The sequence below is a fragment of the Canis aureus genome, chromosome 3 (genome assembly GCF_053574225.1).
Source record: "Canis aureus isolate CA01 chromosome 3, VMU_Caureus_v.1.0, whole genome shotgun sequence".
NCBI classification, from domain to species: Eukaryota; Metazoa; Chordata; class Mammalia; order Carnivora; family Canidae; genus Canis; species Canis aureus.
The window spans coordinates 49,843,725-49,859,399 of record NC_135613.1 but is presented as its reverse complement, the minus strand read 5'-3'; the positions used below and the strand labels follow the sequence as shown (position 1 = coordinate 49,859,399).

At 38.5% G+C, this 15,675-nt stretch overlaps 1 protein-coding gene across 1 annotated transcript in view; it reads left to right on the top strand.

The window, feature by feature from the left end:
* ZNF286A (zinc finger protein 286A) overlaps positions 1–15,282 on the top strand; it is an 80,940-nt gene extending 65,658 nt beyond the window's left edge. The window contains exon 7 of the mRNA XM_077892551.1: positions 14,899–15,282. The gene's annotated coding sequence lies outside the window, so the exon portion shown is untranslated. The remainder of the gene's footprint in view (positions 1–14,898) is intronic.
* The last annotated feature ends 393 nt before the right edge of the window (positions 15,283–15,675 follow it).

The following is a 15,675-nucleotide window of genomic DNA, read 5'->3' as shown; positions in this document are numbered from 1 at the left end:
TAGATCACCCTTCTTTTAAATGATTGTATATTGCATCATGTTTGTACCATAATTTATTCATCTATTCCCCTTTTGATGGCAGACTTCCTTGCTTTTACATACCATGCTACAGCAAAAATTCTTCCACAAATATTTTACAAACTTGTATTAATGTGATATAGATCATAAGATTTTTCACATTAAAGATTTTGATAGATTCTTCAAAATTGCCTTTTGGAAGATTCTCATCGATAGTGATTAAGAATGAAAATAGCAATTAACAGTACGTGTAAATATCAACATTAAATGCTGTCAAGCTTTATCATTTTTGCCAGGCATATATTAATAAGAAAAAGTATCACATTGTGGGATTTATTTTTGGGGATCAATGACGTAAAGATCTATTTTTCCAAGTGAGTAGCCAAATGCCTGTGCAATATTTTCTCAAAGAGTTATGTTTTCCTCAGTTATCTAAAATGCTGCCCTTATTATAAACCAAATTGATAAGATACCAGAAACATATTCTACTAGATACCTGCTAGTGCTTTAAATCTCTATTAATCAGGACAGTATGATCCTGGTGCACAAATGTATAAATAAATGAGTCAAACAGAATAAAGAATAAAGAAATAGTACCAGGTACATAGGTTTCTGATATTTTTCTTTTTTGAATGTTTCTGGACTATTCTAGCATACTGGCTTTACTAGAACTTTAGGTAACCCCCATCCAAGTACTAACCAGGCCCAACCCTGCTTAGCTTCCCAGATCAGACGAGATCCGGCACGTTCAGGGTGGTATGGCCATAGACACTAGAACTTTATAATCAACTTATCAAGTTTTAGAAAATATGCCATTATAATTGGAATTATATTGGAATTATATTATTTTAATCTATAGATTAATTTGGAGATGATTGATATACATTAAGTCTGCCCATTTGGAAACATGGTATGGGTTTCCATTTTTCAAGTTTTAATGTCCTTTTTTTTCCAATTAAAAGGTCTCATATTTTTTACTGAACCAACCTACTGGTGTAGAAGCTTAGTAACAGAAAAATCATTTCCCTGATAAAACAAGTCTAAGTAAGGATGTTTACAGTGATAGTACAGGAGCACATGACCTTCATGCAACATAAATATGCGTGCCTTCTTATATGCCATTCTTTTAGACCCAAGTTGGTTCTTCTCTAGTGCCTCCTCTTGGAATTGTATCTGATTTTATCACCAGTTTTCATCTGAATCCACTGTGGAATGGGACCATCCTGCTTTTATTCCTTGGCTGGGAATCACTTGATCGTAAAAGCCATGTGAGAAAACATGACAAGGAACAGTCAACCATACTTACCATGATGGCAGAGAAAAGGAAAGAGAGCTCAAGTTTTTAATGTCCTTTTTAAAAAGTATTGTAACTTTCTACCTATAAATCTTAAGATTTTTGCTATGTTTTAGTATAGTCTTTGTACCTGTAGAAATTGGATCTTTCTAAAAGTTCATTTTGAGAATGGCTATTGATATTATAAATCACTAATTTTATATATATGTCCTACTGCTTTCCTGGGTCCCAGGAGTAGTCATTGCTATTGGGCTGCCACTACATCTAGGCCTATTCAGGCAGAGCTATAAAGTAGCTATATTTTTTAGTTTTTTAAATTCCAGTATAATTAACATACTGTACTATATTAGTTTCAGGTGTACAATATAGTGACTCAACAAGTCTATTCATTACTAAGTGCTCATCAAGATAAATGTCCTCCTAATTCCCTTCACCTGTTTGACCTCTCCTCTGGTAACCACCATTATGTTCTCTCTAATTTAGAGTCTGGTGTTTTTGTCTTTTTTTTCTTTGTTTTGTTTCCTAAATTCCTCAGATGAGTGGAATTATATGGTATTTGTCTTTTGCCAACTGACTTATTTCACTTAGCATAATGGTCTCTAGATACAGCCTGTTACTAATAACAAGATTTCATTCTTGTATGGCTGAATAATATTCCATTGTATATATGTACCACATATTTATCCATTCATCTGTTGATGGGACACGGGTTGCCTCCATAATTTGGCTATTGTAAATAATACTACAGTAAACCTAAGAGTGTATATATCTTTTCAAATTAGTGTTTTCATTTTTTTCAGTAAGTACCTAGCAGTGGAATTACTGGATCATATGGTAATTCTGTTTTTAATTTTTTGAGGAACTTCCATAATGTTTTCCGCAGTGGCCACACGAGTTTGCATTCCTACCAACAGTGCAAGAGAGTTCCTTTTTCTCCACATCCTCACCAACCCTTGCTGTTTCTTGTGATTTTGATTTTAGCCATTTTGACAGGTTTGAGGTGATACCTCATTGTGGTTTTGATTTGCATTTCCCTGATGATTAGTGATGTTGAACATTTTTTCATGTGTCTATTGGCCATTTGAATGTCTTTTTTGGAGAAATGTCTGCTCATGTCTTCTGCCCATTTTTAGTAGGGTTATGTGGGTTTTTTGGGTGTTGTTATCAGTTCTTTATATATTTTGGATACTAACTCCTTATTAGACACATCATTTGCAAATATCTTCTCCCATTCAGTAGATTTTCTTTTGGTTTTGTCAATTATTTCCTTTGCTATGCAGAAGCTTTTTATTTTGATGTAGTCTTAATAGTTTAGTTTTGGTTTTGTTTCCCTTACCTTAGGAGATCTATCTTTAAAAATGTTACTATGGCTGATGTCAGAGAAATTATTGCCTATGCTGTCTTCTAGGATTTTTATGATTTCAGGTCTCACATTTAAGTCTTTAATCCTTTTTTAGTTTGTTTTTGTATATGGTGAAAGAAAGAGGTCCAGTTTCATTCTTTTGCACTAGCTGTCCAGTTTCCCCAACACTATTTGGTGAAGGCTCCTTTTCCCATTGCATATTCTTGCCTCCTTTGTCAAAGATGAATTGGCCATATTTTTGTGGGTTTACTCCTGGGCTTCCTACTCTGTTCCATTGTTCTATGTGTCTATTTTTGTGCCAACTGTTTTGATCACTACAGTTTTGTAGTATATCTTGAAATCTGGGATTGTGACACTTCCAGTTTTGTTCTTTTTTGAGATTGCCATTCAGGATCTTTTGTGGTTCCATACAGATTTTAGGATGATTTGTTGTAGTTCTGTGAAAAATGCTGTTGGTATTTTGGTAGGGATTGCATGAGTCTGTAGATTGCTATGGGGATAGTATGGACATTTTAACAATATTTGTTCTCCCTCTCCATGAGCATGAAATATCCTTCCATTTCTTTGTGTGATCTTTATTTATTTTAAGATTTCATTTATTTATTCATTCATGAGAGACACAGATTGAGAGAGGCAGAGACACAGGCAGAAGGAGAAGCAGGCTCCATGCAAGGAGCCCGACATGGGACTGGATTCTGGGTCCCTGGGATCACACCCTGGACGGAAGGCGGTGCTAAACCGCTGAGCCACCTGGGCTGCCCTGTTTGTGTGATCTTTAATTTCCTCAATCAATGTTTCATAGTTTTCGGAGTACAGGTCTTTAACCTCCTTGGTTAAGTTTATCCCTAGATTTTGTGTGTGTGTGTGGTATAACTAAAAATGGGATTTTCTTAATTTCTCTTTCTGCTACTTCATTATTGGTGCAAAAAGTACAATGGATTTCTGCATATAGATTTTGTATCCTACAATTTTACTAAACTCATTTATCAGTTCTAATAATTTTTTGGTGGAATCTTTAGGGTTTTCTATATATAGTATACCATCTACAAATAGTGAAAGTTTTACTTCTTCTTTACCAATTTGGATACCTTTTATTTCTTCTTGTCTGATTTCTGTGACTAGGGCTTCTAGGACCATATTGAATAAAAGTGATAAGAGTGGACATCCTTGTCTTATTCCTGATCTTAGGGGAAATGCTCTATTTTTCACCAATGAGATGATGTTAGCTGTGGGTATTTTATACATGGCTTTGTTATGTTGAAGTATGTTTCCTCCAAACCTACTTTTTGAGGGATTTCATCATAAACAAACCTACTTTTTGTTTGTACTTGGTCAAATGCTTTTTCTGCATTTATCGAAATGATCATGTGGTTTTTATCCTTTCTCTTGCTGATGTGATGCATTCCACTGATTGATTTGTGAATACTGAACCACCTTTGCATCCTTAAATCCCAGTTGATCGTGGTGAATGATTTTTTAAATGTATTATTGGATTTAGTTTACTAATATTCTGTTGAGGATTTTTGCATCAGACATATCAGCATGAAGTTCTTTTTGCAATGTCTTTTCTGGTTTTAGTATCAGGGTAATGCTGGCCTCAAAATATGGATTTGGAAGTTTTCCTTCCTCTTCTATTTTTTTGAAATACTTTGGGAACAATAAGTATTAACTCATCTGTAAATGTTTGGTACAATTCACCTGTGAAGCCATTGGTCCTGGTCTTTTGGTTGTTGGGAGTTTTAAAATTACTGATTCAATTTCATTACTGATAGTTCAAATTTTCTATTCCTGATTCATTTTAGAAGGTTATATGTTTTTAGGAATTTCTCTCTTCTAGGGTGTCAAATTTGCTGGCATATAGTTTTTCATAATATGCTCTTATAACCATTTATATTTCTGTTTTGGTTATTTCTCCACTTTCATTTCTGATTTTGTTTGAGTACCTCTCCCCCTTTTTTGATGAGTCTGGCTAAACATTTTTCAATTTTGTTGATATTTTCAAAGAACCAGCTCCTGGTTTCAAAGATCCATTCTATTGTTCTTTTAGTTACTATTTTATTTCTTTCTGTTCTAATCTTTATTAATTTTCTTCTTTCTACTGGTTTTGGGTTTTGTTTGTTCTTCTGTTTCTAATTCCTTTAATCTATAATGCTAGGTTGTTTATGTGAGATGCTTCATGCTTTTTTATTTTTTAAAAGATTTTATTTATTTATTCATGAGAGACACAGAGAGACATAGGCAGAGGGAGAACCAGGCTCCCTGTACAGAACCTGGTGTAGGACTCGATCCCAGAACCCTGGGATCATGACCTGAGCTAAAGGCAGACTCTGAACCATTGAGCCACCCAGGCACCCCTGCTTCTTGCTTCTTAATGTAGGCCTGTATTGCTATAAATTTCTGTCTTAGCACAGTTTTTGCTGCATCTTAAAGATTTTGGACCATTGTATTTTCATTTTCATTTGTGTCTGTGTATTTTTTATTTACTCTTTGATTTCTTGGTTGGCCCTTTATTGTACAGTACCATGTTATTTAACCTCCATATGTTTATGCTCTTTCTAGATTTTTTTCTTGTGGTTTATTTCTAGTTTCACAGCATTATGGTCGGAAAACATGCATGGTATGACTTCAGTCTTTTTTACTTGTTGAGACATGTCTTGTGACCTAACATGATCTATTCTGGAGAATGTTCCATGTAAACTTGAAAAGAATGTGTATTCTGCTGTGTCATTCAAAGCTGTTGTTTCCTTTTGATTTTGATTTTGTTTTTTTTTTTTAAGATTTTATTATTTATTTATTCATGAGAGACAGAGAGAGAGAGAGAGAGAGAGAGGAAGAGATACAGGCAGAGGGAGAAACAAGCTCCATGCAGGGAACCTGACATGGAGGTCGATCCCAGGTCTCCAGGATCATGCCCTGGGCCAAAGGCGGTGCTAAACCACTGAGCCACCCAGGCTGCCCTGTTTGTCTTTTATGAAAGTTTTTGTTTTAAAGTCTATTTTGTCCAATATAAATATTGCTACTGTGGCTTTCTTTTCACATTCATTTGCACAATAAATCCTTTTCCATCCCTTTGCTTTCAATCTGCATGTGGCATTAAGCCTGAAAAGAATCTCTTGTAGGTAGCATGTAGCTAGGTCTGTTTTTTTTAATCCACTCTGTCATCCTGTGTCTTTTGATTGAAGCATTTAGTTCATTTACATTCAAAGTATTTATTGATAGGTATGTACATTTTATTACTTGTTACAGTTTTTTTCTGCAGTTCTCTGTTCCTTTCTTCTCTCATGGTTTGCTGGCTTTCATTTGTGAAATAGATTCCTTTCTTTTTATTTTTTGCGTATCTATTACCACTTTTTGATTTGTGGTTACCATTAGATTTATATATAACGTCTTATGCACATAGCAGTGTATATTAAATTGATGGTCATTTAAGTTTGATCTATACAATTGATTTATATAATATTAAAGTAGAAGAAAAATTAATTGGTGTACTGTTTAGAGATACATATACATTTGGTTAAACTATAAAACTATAAAGAAAAGCGAGGAAAAATTTAACAAAACATTTAGGACAGGTTTTACTTCTGCAAGGATAAAATCCAGGGAGGACACATGGGTGATTTTCAATGTACTGATAATGTTTTATTTTTTTAAGCTAGGTAGGCATACACTGTTGTTCAATTTATAGTGGTTTTTTATAGACATTCTTCTGTGTCTTATATATTTAACAAAATTTTAAACTAGTGAAGGAAGAAACTTATACTTTTCAATTTCAAATCATAAGCCAGTGACTAAATGTTACTTGAAGGGAGATTTTTATTCAGATTATAAACATTTATGCTAATCATGAAAAGCTTCTGAGAATGATGTAGGCTGTCTTTAAAAATAACAAGTTTTACTCCTTGGAGCAGTTTAGGTGGAGATTAGGTGACTACTTGCTGAGGATATTCAAATACCTTCTTAGAAATGGGACTAAATGACTTGTATGCTCCCTTCCAAATGAGGGATTTTCTGTTTGCATGAATCTCCCTATTGATACTATATGTATTTTTCTTCCCAATAAGCTATGTAATGGATAGTATTGTATTGTTATAATATACTTGATGTTTAGGAATCAATGGCATTCAGGAATGTGGCCATTGGGAAGGACAGAAGTTAATGGACCCTACACCAGGGAATCTATACCTAGAAATCAGGAACCTTGTCTCTCTGGGTAAGAATAGTTTCTTTTCTGTGACTCTTCATCTTTCTCCTGGACCAAATGGAGCTTAGGGTCCAGGGCTTTGTGATTTCTTATGGATCCTTTATGGAATAATTCTACCCCCCATTTCCAAGTAAAAACTCTGTTCTTCATAGAGTGAAAAATTTAGATTTTCAGTGGCTTACCTTGAAAGTCATACCTGAGAATAATCTCAAGACTTAGGACTATCTCTACTAAAATCTCTTGTAGGATATTTCCATTCTGCCCTTTTGGGGAGTAGGGGGGGTTGACCTATATTCATTCTGTGACACAGTGTATTTCACTGTGTTCACTAGGGAACATAGTACTCCCCAGATACTTTTGTAATGAAATGGAACTCCTTATACTGGCCACACCTTCCAAAAGATTGATGACCTCACTGAATTCTGGAATGCCTTTTTGTTACCAACATGGTCAAGTCCCATTTCCTTTTTTCCTGAACAAGGCTTGCAGTTTCCAAACCAGACATGATTTTCTAGTTGGAGGTAGGAAAAGAACCTTGGATGGTGGTGAGACAGATTTCAAGAAGCCTCTATCCAGGTAAAAAGATGAGAACCAGGATGTTAAGGTTCATTGCAAGTGACACCCTCACTTAGTGTTTAAAAAATCGTCTTTTGGAGAAAAAAATATATTTTTATTATTTTTCTATTTTTTGAAAAAAAAAATTTAAGTTAACTCTTGTCATAGCTGTTTCACAGGGAGAGGATCCATCTTTTGATCTTCAATATTCTTTACTTGTCTGTATCTCATTTCATCCCATGCTGCTTTTTCTGGGTCTTTTATTCCTAGGAGAAACCTCAGTCTGATCCTATTCTGGCTATACTTTCCTTTCTGTATTCATACATGCATATAAATTTGGTGGGGTTTTTAAAAAATCTTTTTCTATTTGATGTGACTTTTCTAGTTATTTTTTGAATTTTTCTTTTAGGGGTGCCTAAATCAGTTAAATGTCTGATTTGTCTGACATCAGACAATGGCTCAATCAGTTAAATGTCTACCTTTAGCTTAAGTCATAATCCCAGGGTCCTGGGATTGAGCCCCATGTCAGACTCCCTGCTTAGCAGAGTCTACTTTCTGCTAACCCTCTGTCCTCTGCCCACTAGTGCATGCTCTATCTCAAATAAATAAAATCTTTTTAAAAAATAAAAACTTTTGGGGGATCCCTGGGTGGCTCAGCGGTTTCACGCCTGCCTTTGGCCCAGGGCGCAATCCTGGAGTCCCGGGATTGGGTCTTGCGTCGGGCTCCCGGCATGGAGCCTGCTTCTCCCTCTGCCTGTGTCTCTGCCTCTCTCTCTCTCTCTCTCTCTCTCTCTCTCTATCATAAATAAATAAAAATAAATTAAAAAAAAATAAAACCTTTTTAGTGTCAGGCTTCATAAGCTTATAATTTGTATCTACATTTCTGGATGTTGAGCTCCTATTCATCGTCCTGGCGTGTATTTTAATTTTTCCTTGCAACTGTTCTAAAACTCCTCTGTCTTAAGTCATGACTTTTCAACCAAGAGCCATTGAGCTTTACTCCTTCAAGTTTTTACCAACCTTGACTACTGTGTTTCATTTTCCCTTCTCTTTTTAATTACTTTTATCTGATTATACAGATGCAAATAATTTTTTTAAAGATTTTATTTATTCATGAGAGACACAGAGTGAGGCAGAGACATAGGCAGAGAGAGAAGCAGGCTCCATACAGGGAGCCCAATGTGGGACTCCATCCTGGATCCCAGGATCACTCCCTGGGCCAAAGGTATATGCTCAACCACTGAGCCACCCAGGTGTCCCCACAAATAAATTTTTTAAAAATATTTATTATTTATTTATTTTTTATTTACTTATTTATTTATGATAGACATAGAGAGAGAGAGAGGCAGAGACGCAGGCAGAGGGAGAAGCAGGCTCCATGCCGGGAGCCTGACGTGGGACTCGATCCTGGGACTCCAGGATCATGCCCTGGGTCAAAGGCAGGCACTAAACTGCTGAGCCACCCAGGGATCCCCAATAAAATTTTTTTAAAGATTTTATTTATTTATTCATGAGAGACACACAGAGAGAGAGGCAGAGACACAGGCAGAGGGAGAAGCAGACTCCATGCAGGGAGCCTGACGTGGGACTGATCCCAGGTCTCCAGGATCACACCCCAGGTTGCAGGTGGCACTAAACCGCTGCGCCACGGGGGCTGCCCCCCACAAATAAATTTTTAACTCATTGAAAAATCCTCAGCTCAGGAATAACTACTTTGATAATATATAGTGTATATATTTTTGTACTTTTTTTCTATGCACAAAAGCATGGATGATACATATCTTATATACAGAGATATAGGAATAAATTTCTATTTAATAAAAGGTGATATAAAGTATGGGAGCACACCTTTAATTTTTGAAATTTGTAGGTTTTTTTCACTTTATAAACACAATTTCGTGAGTGACTAAATATTTTTCTATTTTTTTAAGTCATTACAATTTCATACATACTATAATTTAGTTCTCCAGTTGTTGGATATTTACATTATATATGCATTCTTGAAACACTTTACTAGTCTTGCTCATTTCCTCCTTTTAAGTGTTTTTCCTTTCTATTTTTTCCTCTTCCCAGCCCTTTCTTACATGTGGCTCCCAAGCCCACTGGCCACTCACTCTGTCCTAATAATAGTATTAATAAATATTCAGATAGCATTTTTTTTTAGAGAGAGAGAGAGAGAATGTGCATGGTAGGGAGGGGAGAGGCAAAGGGATAGGGAGGGAAAGAATCTTAAGCAGGTCCACATGGAGCCTGATATGGGGTTCAATCTCATGACCCTGAGATCATGACTGAAGATGAAATCAAGAGTAGTATGCTTAACCCTCTGAGCCACCCAGGCTCCCCCAGATAGCATTTTATATACTATTAACTATTTTAATTCTCATAGCAACTCTCTTACAGCATGTCATTTTATTGACAAAAAAAAAAAAATTGTGCCACAAAAGATTTAACTTGCCAGATAAAGCCAGAGATGAGATTTAAACACAGATAATAGATAATTTGGACCTATGGGAGAGAGGACTGTTTCTGATTCTTTCTTTTGAGGTGAGGTTTTCCTTCTAGTCATTTTGCTCAGTGCAGAGTGGCCAAAAGCAAGTTGTATTGGGAAAAAGAGAAAAAGAGAGGAGAGAAAGAAGGAAAGAAAAGAGAAAGAGAAAAAAAAAGGGAAGAAAAAGAAAAGAAAAAAACGAAAAAAAAAAAAGAAGAAAAAGAGAAAGAAAAAGAAAGGAGAAAAAAGGGGGTGGGGGAAGGAAACAAATCAAAAAGCAAAACAAAACAAAAACAAAAACAAACAAAAAAAAGAACCACCGGGGAGTATCTTCTGATTCTGTGTACTTTAAGTCCCTTGGCTTCTCCTGGAACTTGTCCGTCTAGCTGGTGTTCTGGGGGAGGGGCCTGTTGTGCTGATTTTCAGGTGTTAGCAGTTGGGGGAGCTGCTGTGCCCCCGCCTGGTGCAGGGCTCAGTGGGGGTTGTTTACCCCGTGAGGCCGCAGGAGGATCAGCCCCAGTGGCGGGGCAGCTCTGGAAACCTGGATTCAGCTCCGGCAGGAACTCCGTCTGCAGGGCCTAGAGGCTCCGGAGCGGGGCCGCTGATCTGCTCAGCTGGGGCAGGAGCGTCCTTGCTGTCCTGGGCCCTCCCGGCCTCTGCCTGTCCCGGGGGAGGCCGGATCTGGGCTGTGTCCCGGCGCCCTGTGCTCCGGGGCCTGCGCTGGTGGATTCGCGCTCCCGGGCCGCGCAGCCCCCTCCGCGGAGCTGCCGCCCAAGCCCCTCCGAGCTGCTCCTGGAACCGCGCAGCCCCCCCCCCGCACGGAGCCTCTTCCTCTGCCCGAGCCCCTCCGAGCTGCTCCCGGGGCCGCGCAGCCCCCTCCGCGGAGCCGCCGCCCGAGCCCCTTCAGCTGCTCCGGGTCCCGCCGGGTTCCGCCGTGCGCGCTGCAGCCCTTAGGGAGCTCGGCGCACTCTCCTGGGCACGCAGGGCAATATACACGTTTAATGCAATCCCTATCAAAATACCATGGACTTTCTTCAGAGAGTTAGAACAAATTATTTTAAGATTTGTGTGGAATCAGAAAAGACCCCGAATAGCCAGGGGAATTTTAAAAAAGAAAACCATATCTGGGGGCATCACAATGCCAGATTTCAGGTTGTACTACAAAGCTGTGGTCATCAAGACAGTGTGGTACTGGCACAAAAACAGACACATAGATCAGTGGAACAGAACAGAGAATCCAGAAGTGGACCCTGAACTTTATGGGCAACTAATATTCGATAAAGGAGGAAAGACTATCCATTGGAAGAAAGACAGTCTCTTCAATAAATGGTGCTGGGAGAATTGGACATCCACATGCAGAAGAATGAAACTAGACCACTCTCTTGCACCATACACAAAGATAAACTCAAAATGGATGAAAGATCTAAATGTGAGACAAGATTCCATCAAAATCCTAGAGAAGAACACAGGCAACACCCTTTTTGAACTCGGCCATAGTAACTTCTTGCAAGATACATCCACGAAGGCAAAAGAAACAAAAGCAAAAATGAACTATTGGGACTTCATCAAGATAAGAAGCTTTTGCACAGCAAAGGATACAGTCAACAAAACTCAAAGACAACCTACAGAATGGGAGAAGATATTTGCAAATGACATATCAGATAAAGGGCTAGTTTCCAAGATCTATAAAGAACTTATTAAACTCAACACCAAAGAAACAAACAATCCAATCATGAAATGGGCAAAAGACATGAACAGAAATCTCACAGAGGAAGACATAGACATGGCCAACATGCATATGAGAAAATGCTCTGCATCACTTGCCATCAGGGAAATACAAATCAAAACTACAATGAGATACCACCTCACACCAGTGAGAATGGGGAAAATTAACAAGGCAGGAAACAACAAATGTTGGAGAGGATGCGGAGAAAAGGGAACCCTCTTACACTGTTGGTGGGAATGTGAACTGGTGCAGCCACTCTGGAAAACTGTGTGGAGGTTCCTCAAACAGTTAAAAATACACCTGCCCTACGACCCAGCAATTGCACTGTTGGGGATTTACCCCAAAGATACAAATGCAATGAAACGCCGGGACACCTGCACCCCGATGTTTCTAGCAGCAATGGCCACGATAGCCAAACTGTGGAAGGAGCCTCGGTGTCCAACGAAAGATGAATGGATAAAGAAGATGTGGTTTATGTATACAATGGAATATTACTCAGCTATTAGAAATGACAAATACCCACCATTTGCTTCAACGTGGATGGAACTGGAGGGTATTATGCTGAGTGAAGTAAGTCAGTCGGAGAAGGACAAACATTATATGTTCTCATTCATTTGGGGAATATAAATAATAGTGAAAGGGAAAATAAGGGAAGGGAGAAGAAATGTGTGGGAAATATCAGAAAGGGAGACAGAACGTAAAGACTGCTAACTCTGGGAAACGAACTAGGGGTGGTAGAAGGGGAGGAGGGCGGGGGGTGGGAGTGAATGGGTGACGGGCACTGGGTGTTATTCTGTATGTTAGTAAATTGAACACCAATAAAAAAAAAATCTGGTCTTGGAAAAAAATAATAATAATAATAATAATTTGGACCTAGAGTTCATACTTGTAACAGCCACATCACACTGCCTTCCTAAAGACACTTACTAAGCTCATCTATTCAGTGAGTTTTAATTGGCCTTTCTGTGTTGAGGACACCAGAGTCCAGTTCTTTTCTCTTTGCCTCAATGACTCTCTCTATTAAGCACCTCCATTTCATTTCTCACTATTCCTTCAAACTCAAAATATTTAAACATGGTTTTATTAAACATATCCTCTTCCTTTCATTTGTTCTCCTTCCTTCCCAGAGAAAGAAAGCAGGAGACACATGGCTTCAACCTCAGTTTCCCCTTTTGTCAGAGGTAACACTTTTGTTTCATTCCTCAAAGCTAGAGGAAACCATGGCACTCTTTTTTTAAAAGATTTTATCTACTTTTTTTGACACAGAGCACAAGCAGGGGAAGCAGCAGGCAGAGGGACAGGAGGAAGCAGGCTCCCCATTGAGCGAGGAGCCAGCTGCAGGCTGGAGCCAGATGTGGGGCTCTATCCCAGGATCCCAGGATGACGACCTGAGGCAAAGGCAGACGCTCAGCCACTGAGCCACGAGGTGCCCCCTATGGCAGCTTTTACCTCATTCCATTCTTGCCTGAATTTACTCTGTTCATTAACCTCTTTGTATTTTCCTTAACCATGTTTCTTGGATTCCGCCTTACTTTTATCTCTAGGCTTTCCTTTTTTTTTTTCTTGCCTACCTTATTGCATCAGCTCTTTATGGGTCTCACTCTCACTGGTTGTGGTGCTGCCTTACTCCAGTCTGGCACACATCACATCATATTGTTTCCTTGCCCAGGAATTGTCCTTGCCTAATTTTAAAGGCCCTTCTACTGTAATCTGTATTAGTTTTCTCTATTCACTTGTATCTTTAAAAAAAAAAAAAAAGATTATATTTATTTATTCATGAGAGGCACAGAGAGAGAGAGAGAGGCAGAGACACAGGCAGAGGGAGAAGCAGGCTCCATGGAGGGAGCCCGACTCAGTCCCAGGTCTCCAGGATCATGCCCTGGGCCGCAGGCAGCGCTAAACCGCTGAGCTGCCCAGGCCCTGTATCTTTTATCTCAAGTGCCTCACTCTCCAAATTTTCTCATACTTTCCTTGAAGTTTCTACATCCCGAGCCGCTGGTCAGTTCTTCCTTCTCCTACTAGAAATGGGGGCCTTCATAGCATCCAGACTGTGGAGTAAGAGGTGCTTCACCAAATACTCATTTGGAAGGTGTAAGTTGGTTTATACCCCTAGCCCCTGTTCTTTCAGCCATTTCTTTCCCATAATGTATCATTAACTTATACTTTCAGCTTCTGCTGCTGCTTTGTCTTCACTGCCTTCATTTACTGCTTTTGCACAAGCCCTTCCCTCAGACTGCTTTCTCAGAATGCTCATTTTTCTTCAAATTTTTTCTATCTCTACTGCTACTCATATTAAGTGCCAAGCAGGAACATATTTCCAGGCATTTTGTTCCTTCTGCCTGCAGCACTCTTTCCCACCAATATATTCTTGTTGGCTTCCTCACTTCCTCTGGGTCTCTGCTTCAGGGTTACCTTCTCAGGCCTCCCCTGATGATTTTGTTTAAAATTGCCAACTCTTAAGCCTCCCCACCACTCCATATTCTCTTCTCCTTCTTTATTTTTCTCCATAGTGCTTATCACCTTCTGCCATACTAGATATATTCTTGTTTGTACATTTGTTTTTGAACTCCCTTCACTAGAATGTAAGCTCATGAGAGCAAGATCTTTATTCATTTTGTTCATTGACCTATCCCTAACACTTAGATACTGTCTGGCATATGGTGGGCACTCAATAAACAAATATTTGGTGAACGAATGAATCCTTTTAATGATCTCTCCTGTTAGGGGATGAGAGAAATGCTAGTCTTTCCCATCTTCTTTTTTTTAACCCGTATGTAGCTCTTCCATCTTTTTTGTTTTTCTCTCTTCTGTCATTTTCTTTATGACTCATATGTAGCCCTTCATGATGACAAATTTTTCCTGTAATCAAATACACACATATATATGTACATAAATATTCACATGTGGGGACAATGGTCATTGTTTTAAAGAAATGGAATTATATTTTATATACCTTCATATATTGCTTTTATCTTATTTTTTAAACCTTAAAATATCTAGTATAATATTTAGGTCTTTTAAAAATATTTTGTGGCTATATTATATTCCATGTGTAGGTGGATGTGGGAGAAAAGCTAATAAAATAAAAATTCATTGTGATGTTTCTATGCTTTAAACAGATGATTGGAAGTCATTTTAATAATAACTGTGTAGTAGAAAGCTGATCCTTTTCATTTTCATGATCATATTTACACTACAGCAGTTAACTTTCCCCTTTGCATTGGAAATAATCTGCTTTTTCCATCTCTTTCAGGCTGGAAGATCAACCCCCAAACTAAGCAACCTGTTCCTACAACAGATACTTGTGAAGAAGAAACTTGCTAGGGGACCATAATAGGAAGATTCATTAAAAATGACCCATGGAACTCTATTTTAAGAGAATCGCAGAAAAGAGATAACAGATAATTGAGACAAAATAGTTGAGAAAATTTAGGGATGCTGGGTGGCTCAGCAGGTGAGCCTCTGCCTTCTGCCCAGGGTGTGATCTTGGGGTCAGGGGGTCAAGTCCCCCACTGGGCTCCCTGTATGGAGCCTGCTTCTCCCTCTGCCTTTGTCTCTGCCTCTCTCTGTGTCTCTAATGAATGAATGAATGAATAAATAAATAAATAAATAAATAAATAAATAAATGTTTTAAAAATAGTTGAGAAAATTTAAATGGAAGAATAATCACCCATGGAAAAAAATACTCTCACTGGAGAAAGTTACTTCTTGTTGAAGTCTATTCTCTCTCAGGAACAGAGAATTCTTTTTTTTTTTTAAAGACTTTTTTTTTTTTTTTTTATGTTAGTCACACAGAGAGAGAGAGAGAGAGAGAGGCAGAGACACAGGCAGAGGGAGAAGCAGGCTCCATGCACCGGGATCCTGACGTGGGATTCGATCCCCGGTCTCCAGGATCGCGCCCTGGGCCAAAGGCAGGCGCTAAACCGCTGAGCCACCCAGGGATCCCAGGAACAGAGAATTGTTACAGAAGACAGTCATCACAAAAGCGATCTATGTGGACAAAGTTGTAAAGAAAACTCTAAGCTAATTA